The sequence below is a fragment of the Podarcis pityusensis genome (genome assembly GCF_964106645.2).
Source record: "Podarcis pityusensis genome assembly, chromosome: 5".
In the NCBI taxonomy this organism is placed as follows: domain Eukaryota; kingdom Metazoa; phylum Chordata; class Lepidosauria; order Squamata; family Lacertidae; genus Podarcis; species Podarcis pityusensis.
This window is the reverse complement of record NC_138032.1, coordinates 9,362,458-9,386,269: the sequence shown is the minus strand read 5'-3', so window position 1 is coordinate 9,386,269 and position 23,812 is coordinate 9,362,458.

Genomic DNA, 23,812 nt, shown 5'->3' with positions numbered 1-23,812 from the left:
TATTGCTTGGCGATTGTGAGCCGTGGCTGCAAATAGCCTCAAATGGGAGGGGAGACATGAGATTAGGTGAAATTGGAAAGAAAGGGCCAAAGGTACTTGAAAAGTGCATTACTGCTCTTGAAGTTCGCGGAGGTCAAAGCACTGCCACCATCCGTTCCCACTGGTGGTGTTTTCGCAAACAAATTGACCTTAAAAACAAGGTCCCCTGTTTATGTCCCTCTTCCTACTTCCTTTTTTTCAGATCTGTGCGGCTCCCCCTACTTTTTGCAAATTCCACCCTCCCTGCATTACCTTCTCTGGCAAATTGCATTGTCCTAGTCTCTTGTTTTCACATCTCACAAGCGCTTGCTTTCTCCTTAAGGAGCTGTACTGATTCATCCTCGCTTCCTAGCTGCAAAAACTGCAGCCCTAACCATGTCTGCACATAGGAAGCTCCTTATACTGATTCAGACCACTGGTCCATCCAGCTTAATATTTCTACACTAACTGGAAACGGCTCTCCAGGTTTTTGGTAAGCATTCTCTGCCAGCTTTACCTGGAGATACCAGGGATTGAACCTTTTGCACGCCAAACAGGTTCTCCACCATTGTCCCATGTCCCTCCCCCATAGATTATTCAGGGCTTACTCCCAGGTAAGCTGGCGTAGGTTTGCAGCTGGAATTATTTATTTTATAGATATAATTGTTACACAAAAAGGTAAAGGGACCCCTGACCGTTAGGTCCAGTCGTGGCCGACTCTGGGGTTGCAGCGCTCATCTCGTTTTATTGGCCGAGGGTACAGCTTCCAGGTCATGTGGCCAGCATGACTAAGCCACTTCTGGCGAACCAGAGCAGCACACAGAAACGCTGTTTACCTTCCCGCCGGAGCGGTACCTATTTATCTACTTGCACTTTGACGTGCTTTCGAACTGCTAGGTTGGCAGGAGCAGGGACCAAGCAACGGGAGCTCACCCCATCGCAGGGATTTGAACAGGCCTCAGTGATCCACCAGCAGCAGCGGGCACAGACTTTGCATACAGAAAGGTAAGGTAAAGGTAAAGGTAAGGTAAAGGTAAAGGGACCCCTGACCATTAGGTCCAGTCGTGTCCGACTCTGGGGTTGCGGTGCTCATCTCGCTTTATTGGCCGAGGGAGCCGGCGTACAGCTTCCGGGTCATGTGGCCAGCATGACTAAGCCGCTTCTGGCGAACCAGAGCAGCACACAGAAACGCCGTTTACCTTCCCGCCGGAGAGGTACCTATTTATCTACTTGCACTTTGATGTGCTTTCGAACAGCTAGGTTGGCAGGAGCAGGGACCGAGCAACAGGAGCTCACGCCGTCACGGGGATTCGAACCACCGACCTTCTGATCAGCAAGTCCTAGGCTCTGTGGTTTAACCCACAGTGCCACCCGAGTCCCAATTGTTACATACCTTTGCACTATTTTTCTTAGAAGGAAGATAGCCCATCTAGGAGAAGGAAAATTCTGACCTCTGCTGCCTTGCAGGACATCTATGGGATAAGAAAAGACTTGGGAGCAAACCCTACACAAATCCAGAGTGGAGTCCCTAAGATGGTTGGATGGCTCCTTCTGGCAACTCCTGCAGCCAAGCTGGTGCCAAGCATATTGCTCTGCTTTCCTTTGGACTTCATCAGTGAGACCAAGAAGGGGGTCTTGTCGTCTGGGCAGCCCAGGACCTCCATACACGCTGCCCAGGCTTCTGTTCTGTGGAGGTCACACTTATACTTGAAGGCACACTCCACTGTATCTCGAGAAAGATGGATGGCAACCAAAAATTTATTAGATATCTTGGTATTACTTCATTACATCATAAATAACATTTCAGTTTTAACAGTTCCCTCTAATAAACCTAAACATAGCATTGTTGGATCCCAAGGTAAATTATATGTTGCCATCTGTTTAATTTTTGTCAATAGCTCAACCAAATAGGTATCTAATTTTAGACCAGTCCACCACAGATGCAAGAAGTCTGAAGACACCTCCTGAATTTATATATTCATTAAATTCTAAAGCATCTGTCCAATTGGTACCGTGTCAAACAGTAATCATAAAGTATTTTATAATGATTTTCTTTCACATTGATGCAAACAGAGTGGATAAGGCTTTTCATAGACTTTTTTCAGAATTTGAGATAGATCTTCCCAGCAGCTCATCCCAACCTGTTTTAGGGTGGTTGGTTTATTGTTTATTGGTTATTCATTTGTATCTCACCTTTCCTCCAAGGTGCTCAAGTTCCACCCCTCTTCATTTTATCCTTAGTCCCAAAATGTGCCTCTAATGCCACCTTGAGACTAGAGACAGGTTTCATAAAAGTGGAGGCTACTGACCAGACTCAACTACTGGCTCAGACTATCTTGATCTCCCTTTGGCCTTGCCCCACTAACTATGAACAATGATTTTCAATCCACATGGAAACAGGCTGTAGTAACTAAAATCTCAACCCAGGCTTTTTGCTCAGCATGGGATATGAATAGGCCAAAGCTCTCATAAAACAACATGCTGCAGACACTGAGCATCAATTGGATCTAGCCAGAACCCCAACTTTTATTTCCAATGAACCCTCCAGGTACTCTACCTGCCCTATGTCAGATCTAGCTCAAAGTCCCTAAGCACTGGAGGGCCTTTACCTTGGCTCGATGTCATGCCCTTCCCTCAGCTATCCTTGAAGGCCGATACAGGAAGATTGCTTATCTGGAGAGGCAATGCCCCCGTGACTCTGGACAAACAGAAACAACAGAGCATGTGCTTCTCCAGTGTCTTTATTACAGAGACATTCGTACTAGCCTCATCTTACCATCACTGCATAAGCACAGGACAATTCTATACCTCCCTGCTGCTCTCAGATACCAATCCTGCTACAACATACAACATTGCCAGATTCTGCACAGCAGCGCTCAAGATTCGACGGATGATGACCTGTGCCACAAACTAGATACAGTGGTACCTCGGGTTACATACACTTCAGGTTACAGACTCCGCTAACCCAGAAATAGTACCTCAGGTTAAGAACTTTGCTTCAGGATGAGAACAGAAATCGTGCTCCGGCGGCGCAGCGGCAGCAGCGGGAGGCCCCATTAGCTAAAGTGGTACCTCAGGTTAAGAACAGTTTCAGGTTAAGAACGGACCTCCGGAATGAATTAAATACTTAACCCGAGGTACCACTATATACAGTAATGAGCACTCATATTGGAGTGTTCTGTAGACTGATAGCTGTGGTCTTATATATACTACCCTTTTGCGCTCTTTCACTCTTGTCTGATGTTCCTAACCTTCTTTTAGACTTTCTTGGCTTTTTTTGGATTCTTATGGACATATATATATATATATATATATATTCTGTTTTAACTCCTTTTAGTTGTTGTGGTTTTTTTAGATTTTTAAATGTACCCCTCCCTCCTTATGCTTGTCTACGACTGTAATACAGTGTTGATTGATTGATACATTTTATTCTCACATCAACCCTTCAAGGTAGTTTAGGATGAGAGACAGTGACTGGCCCAGGTCACCTTCTGAGAAGGGATTTGAGCTCTTCTTTTCTCATCTCCGAATCCAACTCTTACCATTACACCGCACTGGCACTGCCGTTTTTCATTTGATTGATATCTAATTAGTCAGCCATCTGTATCAAATACCACACTATCAAAGACTAGTAGCAGTTGAGCTTTTGCTGCTTACTGGGAGATGGAAGGCAGCAGGATGGTCAGTATAGTGCAAACACACCAGCGGAGTCAGCCCAGGGCATTTGCACCACGCTGACCTCCCCACCAGCTTGCCTGTCCCCCTCTCCTTCCCAGAAAGCAGCAGCAAGACAGCTGATGGGAAGCCAGGTGTGTGCTGCTGCTCCTCCCCACCAACCTCTACAGGTTGGCTCTATGAGTACATTATTGCAGGTAGATCCTGGGCATTGGGAGATTGTGCACCTGCTCTGAAGCCACGTGTGTTGCATCCCCAGCTGACAAATGTCTACTTAGAATCACAGCTTAAAGGGGAAAGATTACAGATTGGTTCTTCATTTTGCAAAGTGTGAATATATATTCCTATTTCAAAGAGACATGGCTAAAATGAAAACAATTAGGGAACTCTTCAACGGGACGGATGAAAAATAAAGATTTGTGAAACAGAACAGAAGGCAGAAAATAAAGTCGTCTTGTGCAACCCTTGCCAATTCACAAAAGACAATTGAGATCTTATTGACACCAGGTGCAGCCCTGGAGTTGAGCCCAGACACATTTTCATTCTTCCCAACCATCTAAGTCTGGCCCTGAAGATTAAGCGGCGCATAGTCACACGCCAAGTAATACGCATTGGGAGCAAACAATTTCTTTTCAGAGTATTAATCATCCTCATCATTCACTCACTCTTTGATCTTACACCACAATTAAAAAACCTAAAGTTCAAGGTATCCACACACGCACACACACACACACACACACACACACACATATCCAAAGCAGAAACAATAAGAACCAAAAATATGAGTTCAAGGTAAAGTCCAGTGTTGCACACTTCACAAACTAAGGGCTGAGCCACACATGTGATAAATCACACAATACAGTAATGCATCCTGGCGTTGTGCAGTTTTGGATTCCCGGTTACATGGGAGCTCTTGCATGCTTGAATGTTCCCATGCATCAAAATCAGTTTTCTTCAGGAAAAGCTTGCGTGTCAGGGAAAGTGTTTTCGTCAAGCCTTTTCTACAATGTTCAGCCTTTCCAAATGCACAAAGGTGTTGGGTGGGTTTAACAAACAGGCGAAGTGAGAGGATGCAAACATGCCTTTCGCCAGCCAGAGCCTGGAGCGATATAAACACCAGACAATTGTTTAACAGAGCCAGTGTAGTGTAGTGGTTAAGAGCAGTGGACTCGTAATCTGGTGAACCGGGTTTGATTCCCCGCTCCTCCACATGCAGCTGCTGGGTGACCTGGGGCTAGTCACACTTCTCTGAAGTCTCTCAGCCTCACTCACCTCACAGAGTGTTTGTTGTGGGGGAGGAAGGGAAAGGAGAATGTTAGCCGCTTTGAGACTCCGTAGGGTAGTGATAAAGCGGGATATCAAATCCAAACTCTTCTTAACATGGATAGAGCAGATAATCTGCACACAGGTAAATTGGAGTTCTCGAAGTGAGGTGTGTGGGGTTGGTTATATAGAAATGATTATGTGGGACTGGGTCTTTCATAGCTGCCTAGCCAGATAACTGATGCTGGAGAGAAAATGAAGAAGTTTCAAAACCCGAGCTCAAACTGCTCCAGCTTTTGGAGACAAAGCATGGCATCTTAGAGCTGGCTGGTGTAAAAGACAAGGTAGAACTAGGTGCAGACACTTAAAGTTATCACCTACATGTGCTTTGAATTCAGCATTGCCCACTAATCTGAAGCGCCTGGGTGCTCCAGTTTGCTTTTGGAGTAGAGAAGGGATGAGCAGATATGTCCCCTTTGGTTCCAGTTTCTCATTTTTCCAATCTTAAATTCCATTCTCCACCTTAGTTTGCAAATTTGTTTGTTTTGTTGTTGTTTTCTGGTCCTCGTGAAAATTCATTAGCGTTCTTGTGTGAATTTTCCTAATATACACATTTTCCCATGCAGTTTGGCCCAGGGCACACATTTTTAAAAATGCAATTTTGCCTAATATGACACATTATTGCATGTTATTTTCATTAATGCATGCCGTTGGATGCACACGATATTCTAGCAATTTTGTACATGTTACTTGGCGAGAGAACTCCCTGGCAAAATTCAGAGAAGTGTGAATGTCAAAGGATGGCTGCATTTCAGCTTGTGCCTTGTTTCAGGAATATTAGGTAGGTTTACTCTTAAATGCAAACTGAGCCCCAAGGGCTCTGCACCAGTGATTTCCCCATTCACTTCAGTGAAGAGATCACCGTGGAACTGGCTCCTCCATTGAACTGAATGAGAAGCCCCTTGCAAAACAACGAGTTGCTCAGAAATCTTTGAACTTGTATTTCAATGTATTCGCTTTTTAGCTATACTTGGCCACATATTCACAAACCTAACACCGGCAGATGCTGCTCTCACCATTTGTTTCAATGCGATAGCCTTTTGCTTCTGCCAGAAGGAGAAAGCAGCCTCCTTTTCCTTTCCACCTAACCCCCCTACAGCAATATATGAAAGATTCCACATGCAGCCACCTGCTGCCTTTCAACCTTCCCGTTAAACACCTGTTCCAGGGTTGGGGCCCCTGCTTCCAATTTCTCACTCAAGATCTTGCATCTAGCTTAAAGGGATAAGTGCCGTAATTGAAGACCACTAATTTGGAGAAGTCTGTTCTTGCCAAGTTTGAGTTCTGACTGAGTCGTATTTAAGGACAGAGCGATCCCCACCCAGTTATGCAACCTGGAACACGTCCCCTTTGCCCCGTTTTTGCCTCTGACAAAGGATCTCTCTCCCAGGTAGCTGACAGAGTTCCCCCCTCCCTTCAATTTCATGCCTTCAAAGGCAGCTCTTACCAGCAGCTGGCTAATTTAATATTTCCCTGAGCAGACAGGTATGCCTCTTCACGGCAAACTCTTTCCTCTGTGTTTTATCACTGAAACAGGCTTGGCACATTCAATTCAGGTCTTGAGGGGCTGTACTGGGCCAATTCGAAAGGATCTGTGGCTGCTTTCTGACAAACCTAGAATCTTAGGGTGTAAACAAAAGGATTTTCCCATACTAGACTCCTTTTTCTATTTAAAAAAACCCACTTTTAGGATGTTCTGAAGCTTCAAGTGTACCTGCAATATCATCTACCTAGGACAGAGTCACAAAAAACCTGGTGCTCATCAGACGTTTGGTTGGAGATTGCCTCTTTTCAGCCTTTTTCATGTTCAATTGAATTTTTGGGAGTTTGTTCTGGGTAATTCTCGGTGGTTTAACAGTCAGTCCTTCTTCCCAGGGAACTTTGGGAATTGTTGCTCTGTGAGCATGTTCCCTCCCTCCTGGTCGATCGTTCGGGAGCTTCATAAGCTTTCTTCAGCCCGAACATCACAGCGACCAATGCCAACAGACATCGGCACACTTAGGGATCCGCAGAGTCTTTGCAGCTTGCGTAACAGACCTCAACAACTCAGCATTTTGGCTAATCTACTTTATTTACATATAAACACAGAGAGAGCACTGCAACATGGCTCCCTCTCTCTCTAGCATCAGACAGCAAAGAGGTAGACAAAGCACAATAGTCCCACTTCACGGAACACAGTAACACAAACATCCTGTCTCCGTCACTTCCCACTCTGTGGAGTCAAAACATACACCATCATGTGATAGACAAAAATCCCATGACTGCAATCATGGAACAGGAATTCTAACATCGGGAGGTAACAGCTGATGGGGGATCTCTCTGCCACCCCATGTTCTTTGCCTCCAGGAAGGGATTTTATCAGCATAGACCACCCCAATGTTTCATAGGTAAAGGTAAAGGGACCCCTGACCATTAGGTGCAGTCGTGGCCGACTCTGGGGTTGCGGCGCTCATCTCACTTCATTGGCTGAGGGAGCCGGCGTACAGCTTCCAAGTCATGTGGCCAGTATGACTAAGCCGCTTCTGGCGAACCAGAGCAGTGCATGGAAACGCCATTTACCTTCCCGCCAGAGCGGTACCTATTTACTTGCACTTTGACGTGCTTTCGAACTGCTAGGTTGGCAGGAGCAGGGACCGAGCAACAGGAGCTCACCCCTTCGCAGGGATTCGAACCACCGTCCTTCTGATCGGCAAGTCCTAGTCTCTTTGGTTTAACCCACAGCACCACCCAGGTCCCATACAGCTGGCAAAATGCTAAATGAAGGACCACATCCAAAGTGGTTTGTTAACTGCAGCTCCTTTTTTAACTTTTTGTCACCAAGCAAGAAAAGGCTAAGGGGATCCCTGGACACAAACAGAAGCTTTAGTTCCCTTTATTAGAATACTTAGCTGTAAAAAGAAAAATTCTTTTTGATTCCCCTTTTTCAGCTTCACATCTGTGGGGTTGTGGGTTTCTTCCCCCTTCCCTCCCTCCCGCCTCCTTCCTCTCCTGGCCTGCCCTGGTTTCCCTGACCTCCTGAATTTCCCCAACTCATTTATATTCCCATTTCCGTTCTGTTGCTCTTGTTAGTTTTAGGGTGTTCTATTATTTTCATGGTTGAACTTTTTTTTTTAAAAAAAAGGAATGGAAGGAAAGGAAAAGCTAACAGCCCTAGCTGACTTCAAAGCCCATCAGAAGCAAATTGTCTCTTTGTGTGGCTATTTGCATGCAAAATATAAGTCCATTTCATTTTAAAGCAGTACCTGTTGCGTAAAAAAGAAAGAAAGAGAGAGAGAAAGAAGCAAAATTGACCTACATTTCATTTAGGGCTAGGCCTTATCACATGCTGTTTAACTTTGTGAGAAGACAAGAGTTTTCATTTGGTATAGTACAAATTAGCTTTGAGAAATTGGGGAGGGGGGTAGCAAGTGCAGGAACATCTCAAGTCTCGAAAACTGACGGCTAATTGTTCCCCCACCCAATTTTCAATTGTCTCCTTCTATTAGATTAGGTAATCATTTGCAGAGATCTGTTATTCCCCCCCCCCCCGAGATTTTCTTCTTACAAGATAATTGAACCCTTGCAGGCTGTTACAACTTGACTCAGAGAGAAGTAAAAATAAATGGCATCTTTTAGGTTTGTTAAAAAAAAATACAATAATAATAATTGCCATTTTAGAGAAAGCACCTTAACACTTTCCCCGAGAATTAAAAGAAATTAAGCACAGAGGCAGTGCAGAAGAGGAAGCACGGAAGCTTACGGTGGTTTTGGTCAAGAGAGAGGGGGTTGTGCGTCACACCTTTTGGACAGCAGTTCTCCATTTGAAGGAGTTTACTATTTGAAGGGCTGTCTGATTTAAGTTCAGTTTAAAGATGCAGAGCCGTAAGGAGAGGGAGCAGGAAGAGCCCTGAAATTACCCTTCAACCATTCGCAACTGGGCACCAGGTGGAACAGGCGCCCAGACTACCCAGGCCAGGTTTTCCTCATATGTTGAGACGTAGCAGATTTCTATTCAAGTTATAATGATTATTTGTACATTTATTTATTTATTTAAAGCATGACAAAATGTAGACATTTTCTTTTCTTTTTTTAAATAATAATATTTATTGAATTTTAAAGGGTTACAAAAAGAAAGAATTAAAAAACAGCATATTTAAGAAATACAAAACATCACATCACGATAATATAAAAAAAAGAAACAAGAAAAAAAAGAGAAAAAGAGAAAAAAAGAAAAAATACAATAAATCTTCCCATAACTTATACTTCATTTGCTTATTTCCTTGACCTCCTCACACCTCCCTTTTTTGTATTCTAGTTCAATTAGCTATTTCAGCAAATCCTTTCCATCTTTTCCAGTTTTTGTCCTCTATTCTATTTTAATATAATGTAACTTTACTTTCCCTCCTTCACCATTTAGCAATCTATTTTTCCTTAACCCTTTATAGCATTTCTGCTAAAACCACATTATTTCATTCCAACATCCTTCTAACATTCCTTAATTTTACAATGTTTCTGTAAATAAACTTTAAATTTCTTCCAATCTTCTTCCAACAACTCTTCTCCCTGGTCTCGGATTCTGCCAGCAAAATGTACACATTTTCATACCCTCCAATATTTCTCTGATAAAATAGGGACATTCTATTCAATAATAATAATAATAATACAGTAATAATGTTACAATTTATACCCCGTCCGTCTGACTGCATTGCCCCAACCAATCTGGGAGGTTTCCAACATATATAAAAACATAATAAAACATTAAATGTTTTTAAAAAACTTCCTTATACAGGGCTGCCTTCAGATGTCTTCTAAAGGTTGCATAGGTTGTACTTATTTCCTTAGCTCAGGGGTTGCATAACTCCATACCCTCCAACATTTCTCCGATGAAAATAGGGATGTCCTAAGGAAAAGTGGGACATTCCGGGATCAAATCAAAAACTGGGATGGCTTCTGTAAATCCAGGACTGTCCCTGGAAAACAGGGACACTTGGAAAGGTCTGCATTTTATATTTATTTTTTCCAATTCCCCCCTAAGGCACACGTTTTGCTTATATGCTTATTAATACATTTCCCCTAAAATACAGATTTTGTATCCCTTCCCCCCAAAGAAACACATTTTGGTGTGCATTTTTCTGAACTGAAACAGTGTGACAAAATTCAGATAATTCAGTTGACAGCTAACGTTCCCATCCACCTCTATCTCCAAGGGCAGGATTCAGGCAATGCTACCACCTGGATGCAATAATAAGATGGCAGCGAAGTGAGGGCTGGCTTAGGTTGGGTTGCACAGCCTCCTCTGGTACAGAATAGCATTGTTAAAGAATTCACACAAGGGGATAAAACATTCCACATGCTATGCTTCCTTTATTCTGGTGTTCATTCAGAGAACGTTCCCCAGAAAATCCATATCTTCAATCTCCACAAGGAAGCCTTGTGCGCCTTTAAAGATCTCTCAGAATCTGCCACCTGATTCCCTCATTCCTTCTAGAAATACTTTATTTTATTCTAGTTATATCTCACCTTTCCTCCAAGGGAGGCAGGATAGCATCCACGGTGTCTTCTTGTCATACTATTCTCACAAAATACCCTGAGGGAGGATGGGTTGAGAACTAGTAGAGACTGGGCCCTAAGTAGGGACCTTCAATCTTCCCAGCCCTAGTCCAATATGCTAACCACTTCATCACAGAAGAACATAACGTTTCAGATATTAATATTACAAAGTTTGAAGTGACAGGAAGCATAAGAACTGACTTCTTTTGGAAGAAAGAATTGCCCATTAAAATATTATTCAAACTTTTACTTGCAGAATTCTTCAAAAACAAAACAGAATGCAGTAAAGGTTGTATCCAAAACATCCATGCAATGTCTTGTGGGGTCCAGCACAGGGTCAGCATCTTAGAAAATAGAAAATACAGTGGTACCTCCAGTTGTGGACAGGATCCGTTCCAGAGCTCTGGTCGGATCCCAAGGTTTCCGCAACCAGAAGGACTGCTTCTGCGCATGTGCATGGCTCTGTAGAGCACTTCTGCACATGCATGCACAGTGAAACCCGGGAAAATACTTCCGGGTGTGCCATGTTCGCATCCTGAAGGATACGCAATTGCAGGTGTGCGTATCCAGAGGTACCACTATAATCCAAACAGGCCTATAAGCAAAGGTCTCTCTCTCTCTCTAACAACATCCGTGTCCCTGGAGCTGTTTTCCTTGAAAGCTTTGTTTGCACCTTCTGTGGCATTCAGAGAAAAATTAACAGCCACCACCCTTTCAAGATGGCAGATTTGCAACTCAATACCTTGTCATCTTATCTAAGGTTACAACAGTTTAGAGTAACAATCAACAGGTAATCATTCACCCATTTAGGAGCTAAGTTTTCCCTTGGAAAAACTACTGTGGATAAGCCCAGTGTTAGTCATAAACATTTAGCCATTTTCCATTTTAAACCTTCATTAATATACAGGCATTTTTCATTTCTGTGTCAACTGAATCTATTATACTTAACTCAGAAGAAGCACCTGCTGGATGAAGGCAATAGATCATATAGTCCAGCATCCTGTTCTCACCGTGGCCAACCGGATGCCTGTGGGAAACCCGTAAGCAGGATTCAAACACGAGAGCGCTCTACTCTCCTGCAGTTTCCAGCAACTGGTATTCAGAAGCATTACTGCCTGACCATGGTGGCAGAACATAACTGTCACTTATGCTCCCAGTACAGTTCCGAGCACAATTCAAACTGTTGGTGTTGACCTTTAAAGCCCTAAACAGCCTCGGCCCAGTATACCTGAAAGAGCGTCTCCACCCCCATCATTCAGCCCGGACACTGAGGTCCAGCGCCGAGAGCCTTCTGGCGGTTCCCTCACTGTGAAAAATGAGGTTACAGGGAACCAGGCAGAGGGCCTTCTTGGTAGTGGCGCCTGCCGTCCCATCAGATGTCAAGGAAATAAACAACTATCTGACTTTTAGAAGACATCTGAAGGCAACCCTGCTTAGGGAAATTTTTAATGTTTGATGTTTTACTGTGATGTTATAATTGTTGGCCAGTCAGATGGGCGACACATAAATAAACTTCTTCTTCTTCTTCTTCTTCTTCTTCTTCTTCTTCTTCTTCTTCTTCTTCTTCTTCTTCTTCTTCCTACTACTACTTCTGCTTACACATTCTTTATTCCTTTATTGCCTTTTAGAAGACATCTGAAGGCAACCCAGTTTAGGGAAGTTCTTAATGTTTGATGTTTTATTGTGTTTTTAATATACTGTGGGGAGCTGTCCAGAGTGGCTGGGGAAACCCAGCCAGATGGGTGGGGTATAAATAATGTTTTGGGTTTTATTTATTTATTTATTTATTTATTTATTTTTATCATGGCTGGTAGCCGTTGATAGCCTCACCCTCCAGTAATTTGTCCAATCTTCTTTTAAAGCCACCCAAGCTGTGGCAGTGAGTTCCATAGGTTAAGTAGGCACTGCACTAGCTCCCAAATGACAGAGGTGTCTTCGTTCACTCAGAGGAGGGGTGGCAGCGTGAGAGCAAGAACTTCACTTGCGTTATAGCGAGAGGACATCATGTGCTCATCCATGAATAGTGACATCTTGTTTTCTTCACTCTCTGTGTGCGTTTTGATGTGGTGTTATTTCCTTGTTTTGCTTTCAGTATTTTCCAGTTGCAGATTCAGTTCTGATGGGAGCCATATGCACTCAAAAAATTCAGATGTGTGTGTATGTGTCTAATGGTGTGTCAGAAAGTGTAGCATAATCCCACCATAGCAGCAAAGCTAAATACCCATCTGTGTATCTGGGAATTTTATGACCCCCATCTATCATTTCAGAATGTTGACATATACCGCTTTTGGTTTTTGAAAGTACACACACAGAAACCACATTCTTTTTCGGGGGAAATCTTCTGAACATGTGCTGGACACATGGATTTGCTTCTATGTCTGTTATTTATTTAGTTATTTTTAAAGGTATGTTCAAAGCGACTGGCAGCTAGCATTGCAATAAACCAAGTTCTGATTCAGAGAAGTCCCTGGCATAAAATATACTGGAAGCAAATGTGGTGCAGGGATTAGAGTGTAGCTGCAGAAGCAGTTTCAGATCCCCATGGAGGCATCAGTCTCACAGAGTCAATTACTGTCTCTCAGCCTGACCAGCCTCAAAGGGTTGTTGTGAAGATAAAATTGGGAGAGCGGTTTAAAGAGCAGCCAGCATGAATTAAAGCACACTGGCTGGTGCTGATGGGAGTTGTAGTCCGAAACATCTGGAGACTAGGCTGGTCTGAGGCATATGATTAAAATTATACAGGTTTCAGCCTGGTCAGTGTCTGTACAGGAGGCTGCCTTGACATCCTGTTAGCTTTCGGAAGGAAAAGCAGGTCATAAATAACAAGCTAACTGCCTGCCACCAGCCTTACAAATGTTAAAGCCCTCCCTCAGTCCTCCTTGCTCCTACTGCTAAGTAAATAATAATGCATTTCTGGGTTTCCGAGCACAATTCAAAGTGTTGGTGCTGACCTTTAAAGCCCTAAACGGCCTCGGTCCAGTATACCTGAAGGAGCGTCTCCACCCTCATCATTCTGCCCAGACACTGCGGTCCAGCTCCGAGGGCCTTCTGGCGGTTCCCTCCCTCAGAGAAGCCAAGTTACAGGGAACCAGGCAGAAGGCCTTCTCGGTAGTGGCAACCGCCCTGTGGAACGCCGTCCCACCAGATGTCAAAAAGAAAAACAACTACCAGACTTTTAGAAGACATCTGAAGGCAGCCCTGTTTTGGGAAGCTTTTAATGTTTAATAGACTATTGTATTTTAATATTTTGTTGGAAGCCGCCCAGAGTGGCTGGGGAAACCCAGCCTGGTGGGTCGGGTACAAATAATAAAATTATTATTATTATTATTATTATTATTATTATTATTATTGTACCTCAGGTTACATGTGCTTCAGGTTACATACGCTTCAGGTTACAGACTCTGCTAACCCAGAAATAGTGTTTCAGGTTAAGAACTTTGCTTCAGGATGAGAACAGAAATCGTGCTCCGGCGGCGCGGCGGCAGCAGGAGGCCCCATTAGCTAAAGTGGTGCTTCAGGTTAAGAACAGTTTTAGGTTAAGTACGGACCTCCAGAACGAATTAAGTACTTAACCTGAGGTACCACTGTATTTCAGCTCAGGGCCAGACTAGATATTGCACATAAATGCACATAACCTTCTCTTGGCTGTAGAAGCCAAATGAAACCGAAAAGCTGTTTGCTCCCATGTTAAGAGACAAGCAAGAAAGGGGGAGGGGACCTGGTTTTAACCAACACTTCTCCCCAGCCCTGAGAATCACCATCCGAAAATGAGCACTGCCCACACGAACCCCACAGACCCAGTGCTCTTCTGCTTCCTCCTTCAGCCATCCTCGCTTTTCGGTGAAAGAAAGGGGAAATTTGCAGGAATCTGTGTGTAATATCTAATATGCTGCTCTTAACCTGCTATAATTTGGCGCTGCTATCTAGGTGTTTTCAATAAACTCTTTAATCTCTTATTTTGTGTAAAATAATAATCCTAGTATCACCTTGTTATCTGAAACCTGGGCGAGACAAGGTGTCCTGACCAAGGGGGCAGCAAAGGGTAATGGAACACCTGGCGAGGATAAAAGAGCTCTAGTTTTGCAGCAACTGTTAAATCCAGTTTTGCAGTATGGTCACTGCTTGCAACGAGGGGCTGGGGAGAAATGCAGTTCACTTTTAAATGCAAATCTGCCTAATTCACACTTCCTGAACCAAAGCACAGCTGCCCTTTGAAACTTCTCAGCAATGCAGTACGCCAACAAAAAAAGATGTGCGTTTGTGTGTAGAAAAATGTGTATGTCAAGGGAAAGTGTGCATTAAAATGCAATGCTCTGACTCCCCAATTGTGTTTAAAAATTGCATTCATTAACAGAAAGTGCATTAAAATGCGTACATTAAGAGAAAGTGTATTAAAATGTGCGGATAAATAAGAATAAAATTAACAATGATAATGTAGATTAAAGAAAACTGCTTGTGGGGGAAAATGTAAATGATTCACAACTGGATAGGGAAATGTGTATGGTCGGAGAAACTTGCACAAACATTTGATGTATTTTTGTGAGAGGAGCTTTTTCCTTGTGTTCTTTTTTCTCGTGAGGGCCCCGTGACAATTAGGGGCGCCATGACCTCATGGAATTTTGCACTGCAATCCCACCCCCCAAAATGGCACACTATATCAGAGGCATTGTGGGAAAATTAAATGGCAGCTCCCAGAGCCTATCAGCACGGCGGTGATAGGTGAGGATGACCCATGCTGACACAAAATCAACCTGTTGCGTGGCGAGTTCCTGCCCACCCCCCAGTGGAAATAAAGACACATGACACAAATATTAAGGTTAATGGGCTAAATAAGGCCACAACTTTATTGGTTACAGGTGATGAGCAGTATTGGCTTAGGCATTGGTCCTAACCGACTATATCCGGCTTCAGCCCGTCCGCTTGAAGTCCGGGAAGAGTTAACCACCACTAGGGGGAGTCCTGCTGATGCACATCAACTAGGAACTCCCCCGGGGTCACTGCTCGGGGGCGTGCCTTAGGCCCTCACCTCCATAGGTTTCGGACAGGGCCACGCCCCCCGGAATCCTTTATCGGACTACCCTTCAATATGTGGGGCAGGTGATGGCGCTTCCTCCCCTCTTCCATCTACAGAACAATACCAATGCCTAACCGCCAATACCCAGAAAGTTATAACGATTTGCTATGAGGTAGGCGAAAACCAAGTGGCTGGTGCCAATTTGCCCAGTGGAAAAATTCCTACCAGGCCCCTCAACAGTGACCAACCAAGGTCCATAGCAAGGTCAAGGAACAAAAGCCTTGTAGGGCGGGAGGGTGGGAAAAGCAGGAACAGCCGGCAGTTGGGGAAAGAGGGAAATCCCCGGCCGCGTCCTGCCTTAGGTAGGGTAGGCCACGCCCCCATTGCCAGCCAATTGGCTAGCCAGGGGATGACACGGCCGGGGATTCCCCAATCGTGTGGGGTGGGGCCGTGAAGCCCGCAACTCCACCTCCTTCGAAGGACGGAAGTGGCTTTGCTGAGCTAAATCAACCTTTAATCCAGTCAGAAAGGCAATCTTGCATTCAAAGTCACATCACTATGAGACACTCACGTTCACCCAAAACACATGCACTGAAAGAGTAGAAAAGAGTTCTAAACTTTCCAGCGCTGCAGGGGTGGGAATCCTCACCACCCACCCTAGTAATATGAGGAAAAATCCAGTGGTAAATTTTCCTGTAAAAGTATTGCACACCAAGGTAATTGAGCCTGATCTTCCGTAGCCGCCATCTGCCATGAACCACCATTGCAACGGATATGTTCTATGCTTATAATAATATTTTATTCCCTTGCTAATTATGCTGTTTTAGATGTGCATTTTATATTTGACTTCCTTTAGTGATTTTTTCTTTTGAAATGCTTAAGATAATTGCAATTGTTAACTCTGCTGCGCTAAATATGCATTCTGTAGTTGACCTCCTTTGTTATGTTTTTGTTTTGAAATCCTTAATATAATAGTTTAGTCTCCTGTTCACTATGTTGCTTTGAATGTATATGTTATATTTGACTTTCTTCACTAATGGTTTGCCCTGCATTGCTTTGTTTGATGTTTTAATGTGTTGTAAACTGCTTTGAGATTTTTTTATTAAAAATATCAAGCAGAACAGAAGTGAAATGAATAATAATAATAGCCACTGTCTTGCCTGGTTCCAATCCCTTTTAATGTGGCACACATGAGATATTTACTAGTGTATCATGCCATATCCTCCAACATGTTGAAGGGGAAAACTGGGGTGTCATCTTTGCGTTTTTTCTTGCAAGAGCATGTCGGCCATTTTGGGCGCCATGATCTCACGCAATTTTGTGGCATGATTTCCCCTTCCCCCAAAATGTGCTTCTTTTGGACATGGGACCCAAAAACACGTGCTTGGGGGAGTGCACAAGATTGCGGCTCTGGAAAAAGTGCTTTTTTCAGGGAAAATTGTGGCGTGAAATACCATACCAAATGGCCACAATATTCTTGAGAGAAGGGGAGGGTATCCCAGTTTTACCAGGATATTTGAGGGATATGTCATGGCCATGTTTCGGATCAGTCCATTTCCCACTATACCGCCTGTGTATTAATGGCACTCAAAATCTACTTGACAGGGACTGACAGGGACTGACTTTTCGGGACTGACTTTGCTCTGTTTAACAGCTTTGACTGAGGGTATAAGATCTGCCAAGAACATTAAGAAATGATGAATTTGCTTCAGAGAGGTTCAGAATACAGCCCACTTAGATTAGGGGTGGGGGAAAGTTTTTCAAACAGAGGGCCACATTCCCACCTGGACAACTTTGTAAGGGCCACATGTCCATGACAGGCAGGGCCAGAGGCAAAAGTGGGTGGGACAATGAATGCATACCTTTGTAGAATAGGCTAGGCTAGGGTTACCAGATGTCCCTGTTTCCCGGGGACAGTCCCCGGATTTGCAAATCTGTCCCCGGACAAATTCCGTCCCTGGAATGTCCCCGGATTTCATTAAATGTCCCTGGGAAATGTGACACCCTGCTCTCCTGGAGTAATATGCAGCTGGAGGGGTGGGAAGATCATTTTTGCCCAGCCATGCGCCTTGCACCCCTCCTGGGTAATGGCGCGCCACCCGCCCTTGACTCCCGAGCCTCCCCTGATTTTCTACCCCCTTCGCCCTTCATTTTGAGAGTTTCACAGAGTGCGAAAGAAGAGCTTTGCACCTTGCCCAGCAGAGAAACTGTGTGCCTCATGCCCCTTCCAGGAAACGGCCACCCACCTGCGACTCCCGAGCCTCCCCCAATCTGTCAAAAGGAAGGGGGAAGGGGGTAGGAAATAGGGGGAGGCTCGGGAGTCACAGGTGGGTGGCACACAGTTGCCCAGGAGGGGCGCAAGGTGCGTAGTTTCTCTGCTGGGCAAGGTGCGGAGGGGTGAGATGACTTCGATCCCCTCAGCCAACTGGAGCGGCAGTGGAGCCGGCGCAGAACCGGGCAGCTGAGCTTGAGAAAGAGCATGAACGAGAGCGTGTCCCCAATGGCCAGGAACTGCAGAAGTCAAATTGGAGCTGGGAAGTCTTATGTTCTTTTAAGTTGAGGCTGCTTGAGTTGAGGTACCTCCATTGCCTAGATGCCCCTCAGAGGTCCTTTCCAAATCTGTGATTCTGTGACCATCCCACAGTCGTATTCTCAAATTCTGCTTCCAACCCCACCCCCCAGGTTTCTCTCCTCCGCCAGACTTCTCAAGACAGCAAAAAGCTGATATAAAGGTGTAATTAGGGATAATCAAGATTGTATTTTATTTTTTTAAAGTGTCCCCAGATTCATTGAGAAAAATCTGGTAACCGTAGGCTAGTTTCTGCCCACACTCACGAACCCTTCTCTATCCATCCAGGCAAGCGGAAGACAAAGACATATTCCAGGCAGGCACAATGCAGGAAGCAGGGTCTGTGAGGGCTGTGGCCTGGGGGGAGCTTTGAGGGCCATATTTGGCCCTCAGACCCCAAGTTCCCTACCCCAGGGGTCGGCAACCTAAGGCCCATGGGCCACAAGTGGCCCATGGGGGGTCATTTAACCGGCCCATGGACCCCTGCTGCCCATTTGGGCACCACCACTGCCCACTCAATCGGCTCCCATGTGCCGCGCTAAACGGCATGGAGCAGAGCTGGGACCGCCTTCCACAACACTGGCTAGCTGCCCATTGGCTGTGGGAAGCTCCTGCAGCCAATGGGAAGCTGCGCTTGCCTCCTCTGCTCCAGAAGGAGTGCCAGAAATTGCATTTGCACGTGTGTGAGTGTGTGCGTGCGTGCGCATACTCCGGCACACCACAGCATCTGAAGGACAATAAACCAGACCAAGCCACAAAAACTTTGCCGACCCCTGCCCTACCCCTTGCCTTACATAAAATGAAGCTCCCGTTTAAAGGCCTGTACAGACTAAAATCTACTCTGTCGAAAGTTATCCTTTTCTCATAGGCAGCTTACTTTTGGACAGCTTTGATCATAATGCTCAAGTTTTATTTTATTTCTTTCAAATCCGCCCCCCCTTCTTTTAAATATGCCAAAGGACACCGAACATGCTACAAGGTAATTATAGATGTTTCATCTCCTTTATGGCCTGTCAGGCGTCTGCTATCACTTATGAAGCCATTACAGCATGTACTTAACGTCAGTTTGATAGAAGAAACACTTTCATAGGCTCCCGTTGACTGACACATTTGAAATGACATCAGTTTCTAGCTTTAAAACCTATTGTTATTAGGTCTCTGTTGCTATTTATGTTAGGAATATGTGCATGGATGTCAAAACAGTATATCAACTTCGCTGATTGGCTGCACCCACATCCCGTTACCTAGGCAACCGAACAATCGCTTTTTACTCCCCCCACTCCAATTGCCTCATTTTGTTTGTTTCTTTACTTAGCCAAAGTTTCAGATTTAATTCTTTTCCCAAGCACTAGTTGTGGCTGCATGGGTTTCATTTATCCACTGATATAGCTTGGAAAGTGCCTAAGAATGCCAACATCTCAACCAGCCTATTTACCTGTGCCTTTCACAATGGCTTCCTGTGGGCTGGAATCACTAGCAGATGATAATGCCCAGGCTGTGAATATCGCAGCTCCCAAAAAGTGCTCTTTTCAGAGAGAGATTTCAGTGTGAAATCGTACCAGATCATGGTGACCAAAATAGCCGCTGCACTCTCGCGGGGAAAAACGGGATTCCTGATTTTTCCAGGACTCTTGCAGGGTGTGTTTAAGCTTGTGCTAAAGACACATATATGCAGAATTCATAATGCGAAAGGCTGGGCTGGATGAATCCCTAGCTGGAATTAAGATTGCCAGAAGAAATATCAACAACCTCAGATATGCAGATGACACAACATTGTTGGCAGAAAGTGAGGAGGAATTAAAGAACCTTTTAATGATGGTGAAAGAGGAGAGCACAAAATATGGTCTGAAGCTCAACATCAAAAAATGAAGATCATGGCCACGGGTCCCATCACCTCCTGGCAAATAGAAGGGGAAGAAATGGAGGCAGTGAGAGATTTTACTTTCTTGGGCTCCATGATCACTGCAGATGGTGAAAGCAGCCACGAAATTAAAAGACGCCTGCTTCTTGGGAGAAAAGCAATGACAAACCTAGACAGCATCTTAAAAAGCAGACACATCACCTTGCCAACAAAGGTCCGTATAGTTAAAGCCATGGTTTTCCCAGTAGTGATGTACGGAAGTGAGCGCTGGACCATAAAGAAGGCTGACTGCCGAAGAACTGATACTTTTGAATTATGGTGCTGGATGAGACTCTTGAGAGTCCCGTGGACTGCAAGAAGATCAAACCTATCCATTCTGAAGGAAATCAGCCCTGAGTGCTCACTGGAAGGACAGATCCTGAAGCTGAGACTCCAATACTTTGGCCACCTCATGAGAAGAGAAGATTCCCTGGAAAAGACCCTGATGTTAGGAAAGATTGAGGGCACAAGGAGAAGGGGACGACAGAGGATGAGATGGTTGGACAGTGTTCTCAAAGCTATCAGCATGAGTCTGACCAAACTGCGGGAGGCAGTGGAAGACAGGAGTGCCTGGCGTGCTCTGGTCCATGGGGCCACGAAGAGTCGGACACGACTAAACAACAACAAAGACACAAGAGCAGGCCTCAGTGATCCACCACCAGCAGCAGGCACAGGCTTTGCAAACAGAAAGGTAAGGTAAAGGGACCCCTGACCATTAGGTCCAGTCGTGTCCGACTCTGGGGTTGCGGTGCTCATCTTGCTTTATTGGCCGAGGGAGCCGGCGTACAGCTTCCGGGTCATGTGGCCAGCATGACTAAGCCGCTTCTGGCGAACCAGAGCAGCACACAGAAATGCCGTTTACCTTCCTGCCGGAGCGGTACCTATTTATCTACTTGCACTTGCTTTCGAACTGCTAGGTGGGCAGGAGCAGGGACCGAGCAACAGGAGCTCACCCCGTCGCGGGGATTCGAACCACCGACCTTCTGATTGGCAAGTCCTAGGCTCTGTGGTTTAACCCACAGCGCCACCCGCGTCCCTTTATTACAGAAAGGTAGTCACTGGTTAATCCTTTGCATCTTCAGGTAGGGCTGACCCAAAACTCTGGAGAGCCCCTGCCAGTCACTATAGACAATATTAAGTAGATGGACTAATGCTGTGAATCTGTAAAAGGTAGCCCCCCCCCCAAGTGATGCCTTTGCCCTGTTTTGGAAAACAACTCTCATCAACCCCAGCCAGCATGGTTAGGATACTTGAGAAGCCTGGTCTAAGGCACCTTCCTCTAAGCCCCAACAGTTTTAGGTTCTGAGGGGCTATGGCTCAGCCACAGAGCAACATACAGTGGAACCTCTGGTTACGTACTGTCCCCCTTACGAACGCTTCAGGTAACGAGCTCCACTAATCCGGAAGTAGCTGCTCCCGGTAACAAACTTTGCCCCGGGATGTGAGCGGAAGTCAAGCACCGGGAAGCCCCATTAACGAAAGCGCGCCTCAGGCTAAGAACAGTTTCGGCTTAAGAATGGACCTCCCAAACGAATTAAGTTCATAACCAGAGGTACCACTGTACACTGCAAATGTCCTGGGTAAACCAGGACACCCCTTTCTTCCCCATGAAAGTTTGGCACCCATTTTGTGCACCGTGATCTCACATGATTTCGTGCTGAGATCTCACAGCGAAAAAGCACTTTTCCGGGGCCGTGATCTCACATGGCACCCCAGTGCACACACTTTTTGGTACCTCCCAAAGTGTGCCTTTCGGACTCTATGATTTCATGCGGGTCACATGACTCGGATGGGAGCACAGCCGGAAAGACGCACATCCTGGTTTTGGGACTCAACATGTTGGAGGGCATGGAGTGAGTGCTTTGGCTGCAAACGTTCCCAGGTTCAGAGTCGCGAAGGCTGGGAAACAATCCTACATGAAACCCTGGAAAGCTGGTGCCAGTCAGTCTAGAGCAGTGTTCTTCGGCCTTGGGTCTCCAGCCATTTGTTGGACCACAACTCCCATCACCCTTCCCCATTGGCTAATCTGGGTGGGGTTGATGGGAGTTGTGGTCCAGCAAGACAAGTTCAAGAAGACAAGGTTGAGGTTGACAGGCCAATGGCCTGACTCCCCGTAAGGTAGCTTCCCATGTTCACTTGGGAGCAGACATGACTCGACAGCATGGCCCTCTGACATGACTCAGCATAACGCCGCCTCCTCCCTGTATATTGTTATGAGCAGGAATGGGAGGCCAGTGTAAAAGGAGCCCGGCTCACAGAGATGACAGGTGGAATAAGGGAGTGAATGCTTTCGCAGCTACATCAATGACGATGCACCCATAATGGGATGATTTATGCGGGGGAAAGATCAGCAAAAGCAAACACTGACTCACTGAGTTCTAAAAATGAGAGCAAATATATGGAGCCGTGGTGGGGAGGGGGCCAGGGACACTCCTCCGGGCAGGGCTGGAGGACTCGCATTTCAAGGGATCATTGTTTACACTCGCAAAGAGCTCTTTGATGTCCCCATGTCGTCGTTTCAGCTATTCTCTCTCTCTCTCTTTTCAAATCATTTTGGAATCCCTTGCCAAGTGCTGATATACACTCAGGTGGAAAGGCCCTCTTGGGAGATTCCCACCTCAACTTCTTAAAAACGAGTCCATCACATGATCAGCAGCAGAGGAGAGCCAGGGTATATATATTTTATCCAAAGAAGAAGAAGAAGAAGGGTTTGGATTTGATATCCCACTGTGGGTTAAACCAAAGAGCCTAGGACTTGCTGATCAAAAGGTCAGCAGTTTGAATCCCCGCAACAGGGTGAGCTCCTGTTGCTCGGTCCCAGCTCCTGCCAACCTAGCAGTTCAAAAGCATGTCATAGTGCAAGTAGATAAATAGGTACCGCTCTGGTGGGAAGGTTCTCCAGAAGCAGCTTAGTCATGCTGGCCACATGACCCGGAAGCTGTATGCCAGCTCCCTCAGCCACTAAAGCAAGATGAGCGCCACAACCCCAGAGTCTGCCACTACTGGACCTAATGGTGAGGGATCCCTTTACCTTTAAGGAGTCTCAAAGCGGCTAACAATCTCCTTTCCCTTCCTCCCCCACAACAAACACACTGTGAGGTGAGTGGGGCTGAGAGACTTCAAAGAAGTGTGACTAGCCCAAGGTCACCCAGCAGCTGCATGTGGAGGAGCGGGGAAGCGAACCCGGTTCACCAGATTACAAGTCCACCGCTCTTAACCACTACACCACACTGGCTCTCTTAGGGCCATTTCATAAAATCATAGAATTGTAGAGTTGGAAGGGACACCAAGGGTCATCTAGTCAAACCCCGTGCAATGCAGGAATCCCAGCTAAAGCCTCCATGACAGATGGCCATCCAACCTCTGCTTAAAAACCTCCAAGGAAGGAGAGTCCACCACCTCCCAAGGGAGACTGTTCCACGGTTGAACAGCTCTTACTGTCAGAAAGATTTTCCTGATTTCACACATTTACACAGAGGCAAACCTAGAATTGCCACCTAGCATAGCCTTAGCTGGGGCCACCACCAGTCCTGGCTTCTTGACATGTATAGATCTGTGTAATGTATGTGTCTATAAGGATGTATTTGTTATGTTTATGGTATATGGCATGTTTAGGTGTGCAGCGCAGAACATCCTAGGTGTAAAGATGTTTAATGTGTGAAGCAGCCTTTTAGGAGCTGGCAAGAAATGTGCAAAAGTGCACAGATTCCTAAGGCTCTGGAATTGCCTTACTTTGATAAATCAACACAGCTTCCTTCTTTTCTTTTTTTTAACATGGGTCAGG